The sequence below is a fragment of the Crinia signifera genome, chromosome 6 (genome assembly GCF_055691185.1).
Source record: "Crinia signifera chromosome 6, ASM5569118v1, whole genome shotgun sequence".
NCBI classification, from domain to species: domain Eukaryota; kingdom Metazoa; phylum Chordata; class Amphibia; order Anura; family Myobatrachidae; genus Crinia; species Crinia signifera.
The window spans coordinates 2,847,818-2,862,823 of NC_139222.1; the positions used below are offsets into that span (position 1 = coordinate 2,847,818).

Below are 15,006 nucleotides of genomic sequence, written 5' to 3' on the forward strand. Positions count from 1 at the left end.
TACTCCCCCTCCTGCATGGAGAGATAGACAGTGACATCCTGACACCTTATAGGCACCTGACAAACACAATGATACAGTCATCACCCAGACAGATCCCCCGGTGTTACTGTATAATGTCCCATTCCCAGCAGTCACCTCTCCGGTCACATCCCCCGGTGTTACTGTATAACGCCCCATTCCCAGCAGTCACCTCTCCGGTCACATCCCCCGGTGTTACTGTATAATGTCCCATTCCCAGCAGTCACCTCTCCGGTCACATCCCCCGGTGTTACTGTATAACGTCCCATTCCCAGCAGTCACCTCTCCGGTCACATCCCCCGGTGTTACTGTATAATGTCCCATTCCCAGCAGTCACCTCTCCGGTCACATCCCCCGGTGTTACTGTAGAACGTCCCATTCCCAGCAGTCACCTCTCCGGTCACATCCCCCCGGTGTTAATGTATAACGTCCCATTCCCAGCAGTCACCTCTCCGGTCACATCCCCGGTGTTACTGTAGAACGTCCCATTCCCAGCAGCCACCTCTCCGGTCACATCCCCCCGGTGTTAATGTATAACGTCCCATTCCCAGCAGTCACGTCTCCGGTCACGTCCCCCGGTGTTACTGTATAACGTCCCATTCCCAGCAGTCACCTCTCCGGTCACCTCCCCCGGTGTTACTGTAGAACGTCCCATTCTCAGCAGTCACCTCTCCGGTCACATCCCCGGTGTTACTGTATAACGTCCCATTCCCATCAGTCACCTCTCCGGTCACATCCCCCGGTGTAACTGTATAACGTTCCATTCCCAGCAGTCACCTCTCCGGTCACGTCCCCCGGTGTTACTGTATAACGTCCCATTCCCAGCAGTCACCTCTTCGGTCACATCCCCCGGTGTTACTGTATAATGTCCCATTCTCAGCAGTCACGTCTCCTGTCACATCCCCCGGTGTTACTGTCTAACGTCCCATTCCCAGCAGTCACCTCTCCGGTCACATCCCCCGGTGTTACTGTATAACGTCCCATTCCCAGCAGTCACCTCTCCTGTCACATCCCCCGGTGTTACCGTATAACGTCCCATTCCCAGCAGTCACCTCTCCGGTCACATCCCCCGGTGTTACTGTATAACGTCCCATTCCCAGCAGTCACCTCTCCGGTCACATCCCCCGGTGTTACTGTATAAGGTCCCATTCCCAGCAGTCACCTCTCCGGTCACATCCCCCGGTGTTACTGTATAACGTCCCATTCCCAGCAGTCACCTCTCCGGTCACATCCCCCGGTGTTACTGTATAACGTCCCATTCCCAGCAGTCACCTCTCCGGTCACATCCCCCCGGTGTTAATGTATAACGTCCCATTCCCAGCAGTCACCTCTCCGGTCACATCCCCCGGTGTTACTGTATAACGTCCCATTCCCAGCAGTCACCTCTCCGGTCACATCCCCCGGTGTTACTGTATAACGTCCCCATTCCCAGCAGTCACCTCTCCGGTCACATCCCCCGGTGTTACTGTATAACATCCCATTCCCAGCAGTCACCTCTCCGGTCACATCCACCGGTGTTACTGTATAACATCCCATTCCCAGCAGTCACCTCTCCGGTCACATCCCCCGGTGTTACTGTATAACATCCCATTCCCAGCAGTCACCTCTCCGGTCACATCCCCCGGTGTTACTGTATAATGTCCCATTCCCAGCAGTCACCTCTCCAGTCACATCCCCGGTGTTACTGTATAACGTCCCATTCCCAGCAGTCACCTCTCCGGTCACATCCCCCGGTGTTACTGTATAACGCCCCATTCCCAGCAGTCACCTCTCCGGTCACATCCCCCGGTGTTACTGTAGAACGTCCCATTCCCAGCAGTCACCTCTCCGGTCACATCCCCCGGTGTTACTGTATAACGCCCCATTCCCAGCAGTCACCTCTCCGGTCACATCCCCCGGTGTTACTGTAGAACGTCCCATTCCCAGCAGTCACCTCTCCGGTCACATCCCCCAGTGTTACTGTATAACATCCCATTCCCAGCAGTCACCTCTCCTGTCACATCCCCCGGTGTTACTGTATAACATCCGATTCCCAGCAGTCACCTCTCCGGTCACATCCCCCGGTGTTACTGTATAACGTCCCATTCCCAGCAGTCACCTCTCCGGTCACATCCCCCGGTGCTACTGTATAACGTCCCATTCCCAGCAGTCACCTCTCCGGTCACATCCCCCGGTGCTACTGTATAACGTCCCATTCCCAGCAGTCACCTCTCCAGTGTTACTGTATAATGTCCCATTAACAGCAGTCACCACCCTGCCCTAAAAATATCCTAGCGAGAACACTAATTATATACCTTTCGATAGTCCCCTCCCCCATTATACACCCTCCGATAGCCCCATCAACCATTATACACCCTCTGATAGCCCCTCCCCCATTATACGCCCCCAATAGCCACCTCCCCCATTATACACCCCCAATAGCAACCTCCCCCATTATACACCCCCCAATAGCCCCCTCCCCCATTATACGTCCCCCAATAGCCCCCTTCCCTCATATACACCCTCCGATAGCCCCCTCCCCCATTATACGCCCCCCACCTAACAACGGGGTCCGCACCACCTGCATTACAGTAACACCGGGGTCCGCACCACCTGCATTACAGTAACACCGGGGTCCGCACCACCTGCATTACAGTAACACCGGGGTCCGCACCACCTGCATTACAGTAACACCGGGGTCCGCACCACCTGCGTTACAGTAACACCGGGGTCTGCACCACCTGCGTTACAGTAACACCGGGGTCCGCACCACCTGCATTACAGTAACACCGGGGTCCGCACCACCTGCATTACAGTAACACCGGGGTCCGCACCACCTGTATTACAGTAACACCGGGGTCCGCACCACCTGTATTACAGTAACAATGAGGTCTGCATCACGTGTATTACAGTAACACCAGGGTCCGCACCACCTGTATTACAGTAACACCGGGGTCCGCACCACCTGTATTACAGTAACACCGGGGTGCGCACCACCTGTATTACAGTAACAATGAGGTCTGCATCACCTGTATTACAGTAACACCGGGGTCTGCACAACCTGTATTTCAGTAACACCAGGGTCCGCACCACCTGTATAATAGTAACACCAGGATCTGCACCACCTGTATTACAGTTACACCTGGGTCCGCACCATCTGTAATACAGTAAGAGACAATACAGTGCCAGCCCCCTGTACAATGATAATGCAGCACCAGAGGCTGCTCCAGCGGCACTATAACAGGACACCACAGGCTGCTCCCCCTGTATAATAATAATAACAACAACAACAACAACAACAACAACACGACACCACGGGCTTCTACTGTATAATAATAATAACAGGCACCACAGGCTACTCCTCCTGTATAATAACCGGGCACCACAGGCTTCTCCTGTATAACAATAATAATAACAGGACACCACAGGCTGCTCCCCCTGTATAATAACAGGACACCACAGGCTGCTCCCCCTGTATAATAACAGGACACCACAGGCTGCTCCCCAGTATAATACTAACAGGACACCACAGGCTGCTCCTCCTGTATAATAATAACAGTACTTCACAGGCTGCTCCCCCTGTCTAATAATAACAGGACACCCCAGGCTGCTCCCCCTGTATAATAATAACAGGACACCACAGGCTGCTCCCCAGTATAATACTAACAGGACACCACAGGCTGCTCCCCAGTATAATACTAAAAGGACACCACAGGCTGTTCCTCCTGCATAATAATAACAGGACACCACAGGCTGCTCCTCCTGTATAATACTAACAGGACACTAAAGGCTGCTCCCCCAGTAGAGTAATAATAACAGGACACCACAGGCTGCTCCCCTGTATAATAACAGGACACCACATGCTGCTCCCCCTGTATAATAACAGGACACCACAGGCTGCTCCCCCTGTATAATAACAGGACACCACAGGCTGCTCCCCAGTATAATACTAACAGGACACCATAGGCTGCTCCCCAGTATAATACTAACAGGACACCATAGGCTGCTCCCCAGTATAATATTAACAGGACACCACAGGCTGCTCCCCCTGTATAATAATAACAGGACACCACAGGCTGCTCCTCCTGTATAATAATAACAGGACACCACAGGCTGTTCCTCCTGTATTATAATATGAGGACAACACAGGCTGCTCCTCCTGTATAATACTAACAGGACACTACAGGCCGCTCCCCCTGTATTATAACAATAATAATATCATTACCTGCTGCCAGACACAGCAATGGCCGATCTCTGCTCCTACTGCATTATGGGAGTGATAGAGGAGGGCGGGGCTCTCAACGGACGTCACTGGAAGCTTCTGCTTCTGCTGCTGTTCGAGGGGGCTGAGGCCGGGGTGCTGGAAGGAAGAAGCTTCTGCCAATCATAGGCTACTTCCGTCCTCTGCGTTCCAACTTACTTCCTGACTATGCGTTCCAAATACAGGAAGCGAGTTTAAATCGGCTCCTGCAGCCGAAGGCGACCATCGGGAACTGGTAATTGCGTCTATACAGGAGGAGCAGCCTCTAGTTTCCTGTTATTATTTTTATACGGGGGAGCAGCCGGTGGTGTCCTGTTATTATTATACAGGGGGAGCAGCCCGTAGTGTCCTGTTATTATTATACAGGGGGAGCAGCCTGTGGTGTCCTGTTATTATTATGCAGGGGGAGCAGCCCGTAGTGTCATGTTATTATTATACAGGGGGAGCAGCCTGTGGTGTCCTGTTATTATTATTAATATACAGGGGGAGCTAGCCTGTGGTGTCCTGTTATTATTATACAGGGGGAGCAGCCTGTGGTGTCCTGTTATTATTATGCAGGGGGAGCAGCCCGTAGTGTCCTGTTATTATTATACAGGGGGAGCAGCCTGTGGTGTCCTGTTATTATTATTATTATTATTATTATTATTAATATACAGGGGGAGCTAGCCTGTGGTGTCCTGTTATTATTATACAGGGGGAGCAGCCTGTGGTGTCCTGTTATTATTATACAGGGGAAGCAGCCTGTGGTGTCCTGTTATTATATAGGGGTACGTAGCAGCCTGTGGTGTCCGGTTATTATTATACAGGGGGAGCAGCCTGTGGTGTCCTGTTATTATTATACAGGGGAAGCAGCCTGTGGTGTCCTTTTATTATTATACAGCAGGAGCAGCCTGTGATGTCCTGTTATTATTATTATACAGGGTGAGCAACCTTCAGTGTCCTGTTATTACTATTATACAGGGGGAGCGGCCTGTGGTGTCCTCTTATTATACAGGCGGAGCAGCCTGTGGTGTAATGTTATTATACAGGGGAAGCAGCCTGTGGTGTCCTTTTATTATTATTATTATACAGTAGGAGCAGCCTGTGTTGTCCTGTTATTATACAGTGGGAGCAGCCTGTGGTGTCCTCTTATTATTATACAGGGGGAGCAACCTGTGGTGTCCTGTTATTATTAGACAGTGGGAGCAGCCTGTGGTGTCCTGTTATTGTTATTATTATTATTATTATTATTATTATTATTATTATTATACAGGGGGAGCAGCCTGTGGTGTCCGGTTATTATTATACCGTGGGAGCAGCTTGTAGTGTCCTGTTATTATTATACAGGGGGAGCTGCCTGTAGTGTCCTGTTATTATTATACAGGGGGAGCAGCCTGTGGTGTCCTGTATTATTATTATACAGGAGGAGCAGCATGTAGTGTCCTGTATTATTATTATACAGGAGGAGCTGCCTTTAGTGTCCTGTTATTATTATACAGGGGGAGCAGCCTGTGGTGTCCTATTATTATTATACAGGAAGAGCAGCCTGTGGTGTCCTGTTGTTGTTGTTGTTATTATTATTATTATACAGGGGGAGCAGCCTGTGGTGTCCTATTATTTATTATTCAGGTGGAGCAGCATGTGGCGTCCTGCTATAGTTATATAATACAGAGGGAGCAGCCTGTGGTGTCCTTCTATTGTTATATAGTACATGGTGAGCAGTGATGTCCTCTTATTAATATACAGGGGGAGCAGCCTGTGGTGTCCTATTGTTATTATACGGGCGGAGCCGTCTGTAGTGTCCTTTCATTATTATTATACAGGGGGAGCAGCCTTTGGTGTCCTGTTATTATTTTTATTATGCAGGGGTCCTGTTATTATTATAAACGGGGAGCAGCCTGTGGTGTCCTGTTATTATTATACAGGGGGAGCACCCTGTGGTGTCCTGTTATTATTATAAACGGGAAGCAGCCTGTGGTGTCCTGTTATTATTATACAGGGGGAGCACCCTGTGGTGTCCTATTATTATTATACAGGGGGAGCACCCTGTGGTGTCCTATTATTATTATACAAGGGGAGGAGTCTGTGGTGTCCTGCGTTGTTTTTTTATACAGTGGGAGCAGCCTATGGTGTACTGTTATTAATATACAGGGGGAGCAGCCTGTGGTGTCCTACCAACATACAGGAGGAGCAGCCTGTGGTGTTCTGGTAATAATATACAGGGGGAGCAGCCTGTGGTGTCCTATTATTATTATTATACAGGGGGAGTAGCCTGTGGTGTCCTGTTATTATTATACAGGGGTGCAACCTGTTGTGTCCTGTTATTATTATACAGGGGAAGCAGCCTTTGGTGTCCTGGCTATGAGCTGTGTGGTGTAACCTATTAGCAATACCGCATTGTGTGACAGTCACTGGGGCGTCTGATGTGTGACCAGGGCTGTGTGACATGGGGGATAGAGGAGGACTCAGTGCTTCATATCTATGTTACATGTGTGCTCTGTGCTGTGTATTATAATTATTATACTTACTCCTAGACCACTAAGCTGTGAGGATCCAGAGAGTTTACTACACGTCACGTGAGGATGAGACGCGTCACTGATTCCCTGAGGATGGAGAAGGACGGGAGTCACATGTCTGAGAGGATACTTAATCTCACTCTGGAGATCATCTACCTGCTGACCGGGGAGGTGACAGTGACATCACTTATATCTATAGTAATAATACAGGGACGTGACAGTGACATCACTTATATGTATAGTAATAATACAGGGACGTGACCGGGGAGGTGACAGTGACATCACTTATATCTATAGTAATAATACAGGGATGTGACCGGGGAGGTGACAGTGACATCACTTATATCTATAGTAATAATACAGGGACGTGACCGGGGAGGTAACAGTGACATCACTTATATCTATAGTAATAATACAGGGACGTGACCGGGGAGGTGACATCACTTATATCTATAGTAATAATACAGGGATGTGACAGTGACATCACTTATATCTATAGTAATAATACAGGGACGTGACAGTGACATCACTTATATCTACAGTAATAATACAGGGAGGTGACCGGGGAGGTGACATCACTTATATCTATAGTAATAATACAGGGACGTGACCGGGGAGGTGACATCACTTATATCTATAGTAATAATACAGGGATGTGACAGTGACATCACTTATATCTATAGTAATAATACAGGGAGGTGACAGTGACATCACTTATATCTACAGTAATAATACAGGGAGGTGACCGGGGAGGTGACATCACTTATATCTATAGTAATAATACAGGAACGTGTCCGTGGAGGTGACAGTGACATCACTTATATCTATAGTAATAATACAGGGATGTGACCGGGGAGGTGACAGTGACATCACTTATATCTATAGTAATAACACAGGGAGGTGACCGGGGAGATGACATCACTTATATCTATAGTAATAATACAGGAACGTGACCGTGGAGGTGACAGTGACATCACTTATATCTAAAGTAATAATACAGGGAGGTGACCGGGGAGGTGATGGTGACATCACTTATATCTATAGTAATAATACAGGGAGGTGACCGGGGAGGTGACGGTGACATCAATTATATCTATAGTAATAATACAGGGACGTGACCGGGGAGGTGACATCACTTATATCTATAGTAATAATGCAGGGACGTGACCTGGGAGGTGACAGTGACATCACTTATATCTATAGTAATAACACAGGGACGTGACCGGGGAGGTGACAGTGACATCACTTGTATCTATAGTAATAATACAGGGAGGTGACCGGGGAGGTGACAGACATCACTTATATCTATAGTAATAATACAGGGACGTTACCGTGGAGTTGACAACACTTATATCTATAGTAATCATACAGGGATGTGACCGGGGAGGTGACAGTGACATCACTTACATCTATAGTAATAATACAGGGACGTGACCCTGGAGGTGACAGTGACATCACTTATATCTATAGTAATAATACAGGGAGGTGACCGGGGAGGTGACAGTGACATCACTTATATGTATAGTAATAATACAAGGATGTGACCGGGGAGGTGACAGTGACATCACTTATATCTATAGTAGTAATACAGTGATGTGACTGGGGAGGTGACAGTGACATCACTTATATCTATAGTAATAATACAGGGACGTGACCGGGGAGGTGACAGTGACATCACTTATATCTATAGTAATAATACAGGGAGGTGACAGTGACATCACTTATATCTATAGTAATAATACAGGGACGTTACCGGGGAGGTGACAGTGACATCACTTATATCTATAGTAATAATACAGGGATGTGACCAGGGAGGTGACAGTGACATCACTTATATCTATAGTAATAATACAGGGACGTGACCGGGGAGGTGACAGTGACATCACTTATATCTATAGTAGTAATACAGTGATGTGACCGGGGAGGTGACAGTGACATAACTTATATCTATAGTAATAATACAGGGACGTGACCGGGGAGGTGACAGTGACATCACTTATATCTATAGTAGTAATACAGTGATGTGACCGGGGAGGTGAGGGGCACTGTGGGTGTATATAATGATACCTGGTGTCTCCAAATCAACTCCTATATAAACTCCTAATAAGGAGACACCTAGAAGACGTCCTTTATCAAGGCTTCTACAAGGCCACATTCGAGTTAAAGATCCCCCACTGGTAGTTCAAGCAATTAAGATATGGAGGGAGGTGTGTGTAGTCGGCGGGCCCCAGTTGCTGGATCCCGAATACCCCTTAGTGGATAACTGGAACGCTCCAGACAGACTGCAGTTGGGTGTCACATGGGGACTACACTCAATTAGATACCTCAGTCAATTGTATACGGGGGGCACGTTGGAGTCCTTCTCACAATTGAAGGAGGAATTCGGGGTGCCCCAGTCTTACTTTTTCCGGTACTTGCAGCTAGAGGAGTGATTTCCCAATATTCCACCACTGTTCTCTGAATCTCCTATTAAAAAAATTATAAAAAAGGGTGGAAGAGATAGCTCAGCCTCCAAGGTATATAACTACCTAGGCAAGAATACCTTGAATAGTCACATGGTAGATTTGAGAAGGAAATGGGAGTCTGATATAGGACACCTAGAGGATGAGGAATGGCAAATGGCAGTATCAACAGTGTTTAAAGTCACAATGGCCATTCGGATCCAACAGGTGACCTTCTATGTCCTACACCGCGCATATTTCACCACCTCACGTGAGGCTAAATTTAATCGTGCATCTTCCCTTGTTTGTCCAAAGTGCAAAACAACCGAAGGCTCATTTCTTCATCTGTTGTGGGAGTGTCAATTAGTAGCAGAGTTTTGGGCAAAAGTAACGAACATCATTGTTGAAACCGGGATATCTGGGGAAATAATTACTCCAAAATTATTATTTCTAAGGGACATGACACCTGACGTATTAATATCTGCATAACCTGTATTTAATAGTATCTGTGCCACTGTCTTCCCTGCTCTCCCTTAATTATCTATTGAAAAGTACATGGTAAATAGAAGAAGCGATAAAGTACTTACTCAGCAACATTAAAAATCATAAACAGACAAGCGACCCCCCGGGGTAACTCCCGGACCTCTAGACTCGGTTTATGTACGATATGTATGTATGTATTTCTATCAATCTTTGTATCTATTTTCTACTAACGTAAGAATGGAATGTTACATTTAAAACTTAATAAAGAATAGAATAAAAAAAGAAAAGATGGGAGTTCTGCTTCACATGGGATGTTGCTGCGGGCGATCAATCAGAATCTACGTCTTATTTAGCACTCTCTAGAACAGGGGTGGCCAACCCGCGGCTCGCGAGACGCATGCGGCTCTTCTCCCCTTTTTTTGGGGCTCCGGCATGCACAGCGCCGCGGCCGCATAAGTGAGTATTATTGGCGCTGAAGAATCTTCAGTGAAGATGATGCTGCTGCTACCAGCTTCCTCCTACCGCCAGAGCACATGCACCGGGTCACTCCTTATGCAGCCGTGGCCCGGCAGCGCTGATCCGGCGTATGCGCTCTCACGCTAGGAGGACGCTGGAGACAGCAGCAGCTGGCACCCGCGTGGGGTGTTCCTGGCTGTCATCCCCGCTGTAGCCTGGGCCCCTGCAGTGCGGTTCTCCTCTCCGCTGTCGCCGGGCAGCTCCATGTCAGGGACCCAGTGACTGCTGAAACAGACTCCATGCACTGGGAGCAGGAACCCAGCTGCTGCGGCAGAAGCAGTGACCCGGCGGCTGTGTTCTCGGAGACAGTTCACAGCAGCGGCGGGGCTGGACAGGGACCCAGCGGCTAATGCAGGAGCAGGGACCCAGTGACTAAGGCGGGAGCAGGGATCCAGCAGCTGCCGGCTCAGAGACCCTTCACTGCAGCATCAGCAGGAGAGATTTCTGGTGAGAACAAGAATAGGGTCTTCTCCTACATCTCATTGCACTCCCTCTCTCTCCCTGTCATCTTATCCCCTGCTACCTCACCCCCTGTCATCTTATCCCCTGCTACCTCACCCCCTGTCATCTTATCCCCTGCTACCTCACCCCCTGTCATCTTATCCCCTGCTACCTCACCCCCTGTCATCTTATCACCTGCTACCTCACCCCCTGTCATCTTATCACCTGCTACCTCACCCCCTGTCACCTTATCCCCTGCTACCTCACCCCCTGTCATCATATCCCCTGCTACATCACCCCCTGTCATCTTATCCCCTGCTACCTCACCCCCTGTCATCTTATCACCTGCTACCTCACCCCCTGTCATCTTATCACCTGCTACCTCACCCCCTGTCACCTTATCCCCTGCTACCTCACCCCCTGTCATCATATCCCCTGCTACATCACCCCCTGTCATCTTATCACCTGCTACCTCACCCCCTGTCATCTTATCACCTGCTACCTCACCCCCTGTCATCTTATCACCTGCTACCTCACCCCCTGTCACCTTATCCCCTGCTACCTCACCCCCTGTCATCTTATCACCTGCTACCTCACCCCCTGTCATCTTATCCCCTGCTACCTCACCCCCTGTCATCTTATCCCCTGCTACCTCACCCCCTGTCATCTTATCACCTGCTACCTCACCCCCTGTCATCTTATCACCTGCTACCTCACCCCCTGTCATCTTATCCCCTGCTACCTCACCCCCTGTCATCTTATCCCCTGCTACCTCACCCCCTGTCATCTTATCCCCTGCTACCTCACCCCCTGTCATCTTATCCCCTGCTACCTCACCCGCTGTCTTCTTATCCCCCGCTACCTCACCCCCTGTCATCTTATCCCCCGCTACCTCACCCCCTGTCATCTTATCCCCTGCTACCTCACCCCCTGTCATCTTATCCCCTGCTACCTCACCCCCTGTCATCTTATCCCCTGCTACCTCACCCCCTGTCATCTTATCCCCTGCTACCTCACCCCCTGCCATCTTATCACCTGCTACCTCACCCCCTGTCATCTTATCACCTGCTACCTCACCCCCTGTCATCTTATCCCCTGCTACCTCACCCCCTGTCATCTTATCCCCTGCTACCTCACCCCCTGTCATCTTATCCCCTGCTACCTCACCCCCTGTCATCTTATCCCCTGCTACCTCACCCCCTGTCATCTTATCCCCTGCTACCTCACCCCCTGCCATCTTATCACCTGCTACCTCACCCCCTGTCATCTTATCACCTGCTACCTCACCCCCTGTCATCTTATCCCCTGCTACCTCACCCCCTGTCATCTTATCCCCTGCTACCTCACCCCCTGTCATCTTATCCCCTGCTACCTCACCCCCTGTCATCTTATCACCTGCTACCTCACCCCGTCATCTTATCCCCTGCTACCTCACCCCCTGTCATCTTATCCCCTGCTACCTCACCCCCTGTCATCTTATCCCCTGCTACCTCACCCGCTGTCTTCTTATCCCCCGCTACCTCACCCCCTGTCATCTTATCCCCCGCTACCTCACCCCCTGTCATCTTATCCCCTGCTACCTCACCCGCTGTCTTCTTATCCCCTGCTACCTCACCCCCTGTCATCTTATCCCCTGCTACCTCACCCCCTGTCATCTTATCCCCTGCTACCTCACCCCCTGTCATCTTATCCCCTGCTACCTCACCCCGTCATCTTATCCCCTGAAACCTCACCCCCTGTCATCTTATCCCCTGCTACCTCACCCCCTGTCATCTTATCCCCTGCTACCTCACCCCCTGCCATCTTATCACCTGCTACCTCACCCCCTGTCATCATATCCCCTGCTACCTCACCCCCTGTCATCTTATCCCCTGCTACCTCACCCCCTGTCATCTTATCCCCTGCTACCTCACCCGCTGTCTTCTTATCCCCTGCTACCTCACCCCCTGTCATCTTATCACCTGTTACCTCACCCCCTGTCATCTTATCACCTGCTACCTCACCCCCTGTCATCTTATCACCTGTTACCTCAGCCCCTGTCATCTTATCCCCTGCTACCTCACCCCCTGTCACCTTATCCCCTGCTACCTCACCCCCTGTCATCTTATCCCCTGCTACCTCACCCCCTGTCATCTTATCCCCTGCTACCTCACCCCCTGTCATCTTATCCCCTGCTACCTCACCCCCTGTCATCTTATCACCTGTTACCTCAGCCCCTGTCATCTTATCCCCTGCTACCTCACCCCCTGTCACCTTATCCCCTGCTACCTCACCCCCTGTCATCTTATCCCCTGCTACCTCACCCCCTGTCATCTTATCCCCTGCTACCTCACCCCCTGCCATCTTATCACCTGCTACCTCACCCCCTGTCATCTTATCACCTGCTACCTCACCCCCTGTCATCTTATCACCTGTTACCTCACCCCCTGTCATCTTATCCCCTGCTACCTCACCCCCTGTCATCTTATCCCCTGCTACCTCACCCCTGTCATCTTATCCCCTGCTACCTCACCCCCTGTCATCTTATCACCTGCTACCTCACCCCCTGTCACCTTATCCCCTGCTACCTCACCCCCTGTCATCATATCCCCTGCTACCTCACCCCCTGTCACCTTATCCCCTGCTACCTCACCCCCTGTCATCTTATCCCCTGCTACCTCACCCCCTGTCATCTTATCCCCTGCTACCTCACCCCCTGTCATCTTATCCCCTGCTACCTCACCCCCTGTCATCTTATCACCTGCTACCTCACCCCCTGTCATCTTATCACCTGCTACCTCACCCCCTGTCACCTTATCCCCTGCTACCTCACCCCCTGTCATCATATCCCCTGCTACCTCACCCCCTGTCACCTTATCCCCTGCTACCTCACCCCCTGTCATCTTATCACCTGCTACCTCACCCCCTGTCACCTTATCCCCTGCTACCTCACCCCCTGTCATCTTATCACCTGCTACCTCACCCCCTGTCACCTTATCCCCTGCTACCTCACCCCCTGTCACCTTATCACCTGCTACCTCACCCCCTGTCATCTTATCCCCTGCTACCTCACCCCCTGTCATCTTATCCCCTGCTACCTCACCCCCTGTCATCTTATCCCCTGCTACCTCACCCCCTGTCATCTTATCACCTGCTACCTCACCCCCTGTCATCTTATCCCCTGCTACCTCACCCCCTGTCATCTTATCCCCTGCTACCTCACCCCCTGTCATCTTATCCCCTGCTACCTCACCCCCTGTCATCTTATCCCCTGCTACCTCACCCGCTGTCTTCTTATCCCCCGCTACCTCACCCCCTGTCATCTTATCCCCCGCTACCTCACCCCCTGTCATCTTATCCCCCGCTACCTCACCCCCTGTCATCTTATCCCCCGCTACCTCACCCCCTGTCATCTTATCCCCTGCTACCTCACCCCCTGCCATCTTATCACCTGCTACCTCACCCCCTGTCATCTTATCACCTGCTACCTCACCCCCTGTCATCTTATCCCCTGCTACCTCACCCCCTGTCATCTTATCCCCTGCTACCTCACCCCCTGTCATCTTATCCCCTGCTACCTCACCCCCTGTCATCTTATCCCCTGCTACCTCACCCCCTGTCATCTTATCCCCTGCTACCTCACCCCCTGTCATCTTATCCCCTGCTACCTCACCCCCTGTCATCTTATCACCTGCTACCTCACCCCCTGTCACCTTATCCCCTGCTACCTCACCCCCTGTCATCATATCCCCTGCTACATCACCCCCTGTCATCTTATCACCTGCTACCTCACCCCCTGTCATCTTATCACCTGCTACCTCACCCCCTGTCATCTTATCACCTGCTACCTCACCCCCTGTCACCTTATCCCCTGCTACCTCACCCCCTGTCATCTTATCACCTGCTACCTCACCCCCTGTCATCTTATCCCCTGCTACCTCACCCCCTGTCATCTTATCCCCTGCTACCTCACCCCCTGTCATCTTATCACCTGCTACCTCACCCCCTGTCATCTTATCACCTGCTACCTCACCCCCTGTCATCTTATCCCCTGCTACCTCACCCCCTGTCATCTTATCCCCTGCTACCTCACCCCCTGTCATCTTATCCCCTGCTACCTCACCCCCTGTCATCTTATCCCCTGCTACCCCACCCGCTGTCTTCTTATCCCCCGCTACCTCACCCCCTGTCATCTTATCCCCCGCTACCTCACCCCCTGTCATCTTATCCCCCGCTACCTCACCCCCTGTCATCTTATCCCCTGCTACCTCACCCCCTGTCATCTTATCCCCTGCTACCTCACCCCCTGTCATCTTATCCCCTGCTACCTCACCCCCTGCCATCTTATCACCTGCTACCTCACCCCCTGTCATCTTATCACCTGCTACCTCAC

General features: G+C 50.7%; 1 protein-coding gene across 5 annotated transcripts in view; it reads right to left on the reverse strand.

Moving 5' to 3' along the window:
- The window catches only part of LOC146009796 (uncharacterized), a 562,226-nt gene that overhangs the window by 474,469 nt on the left and 72,751 nt on the right, over positions 1–15,006 (reverse strand). The window lies entirely within an intron of this gene.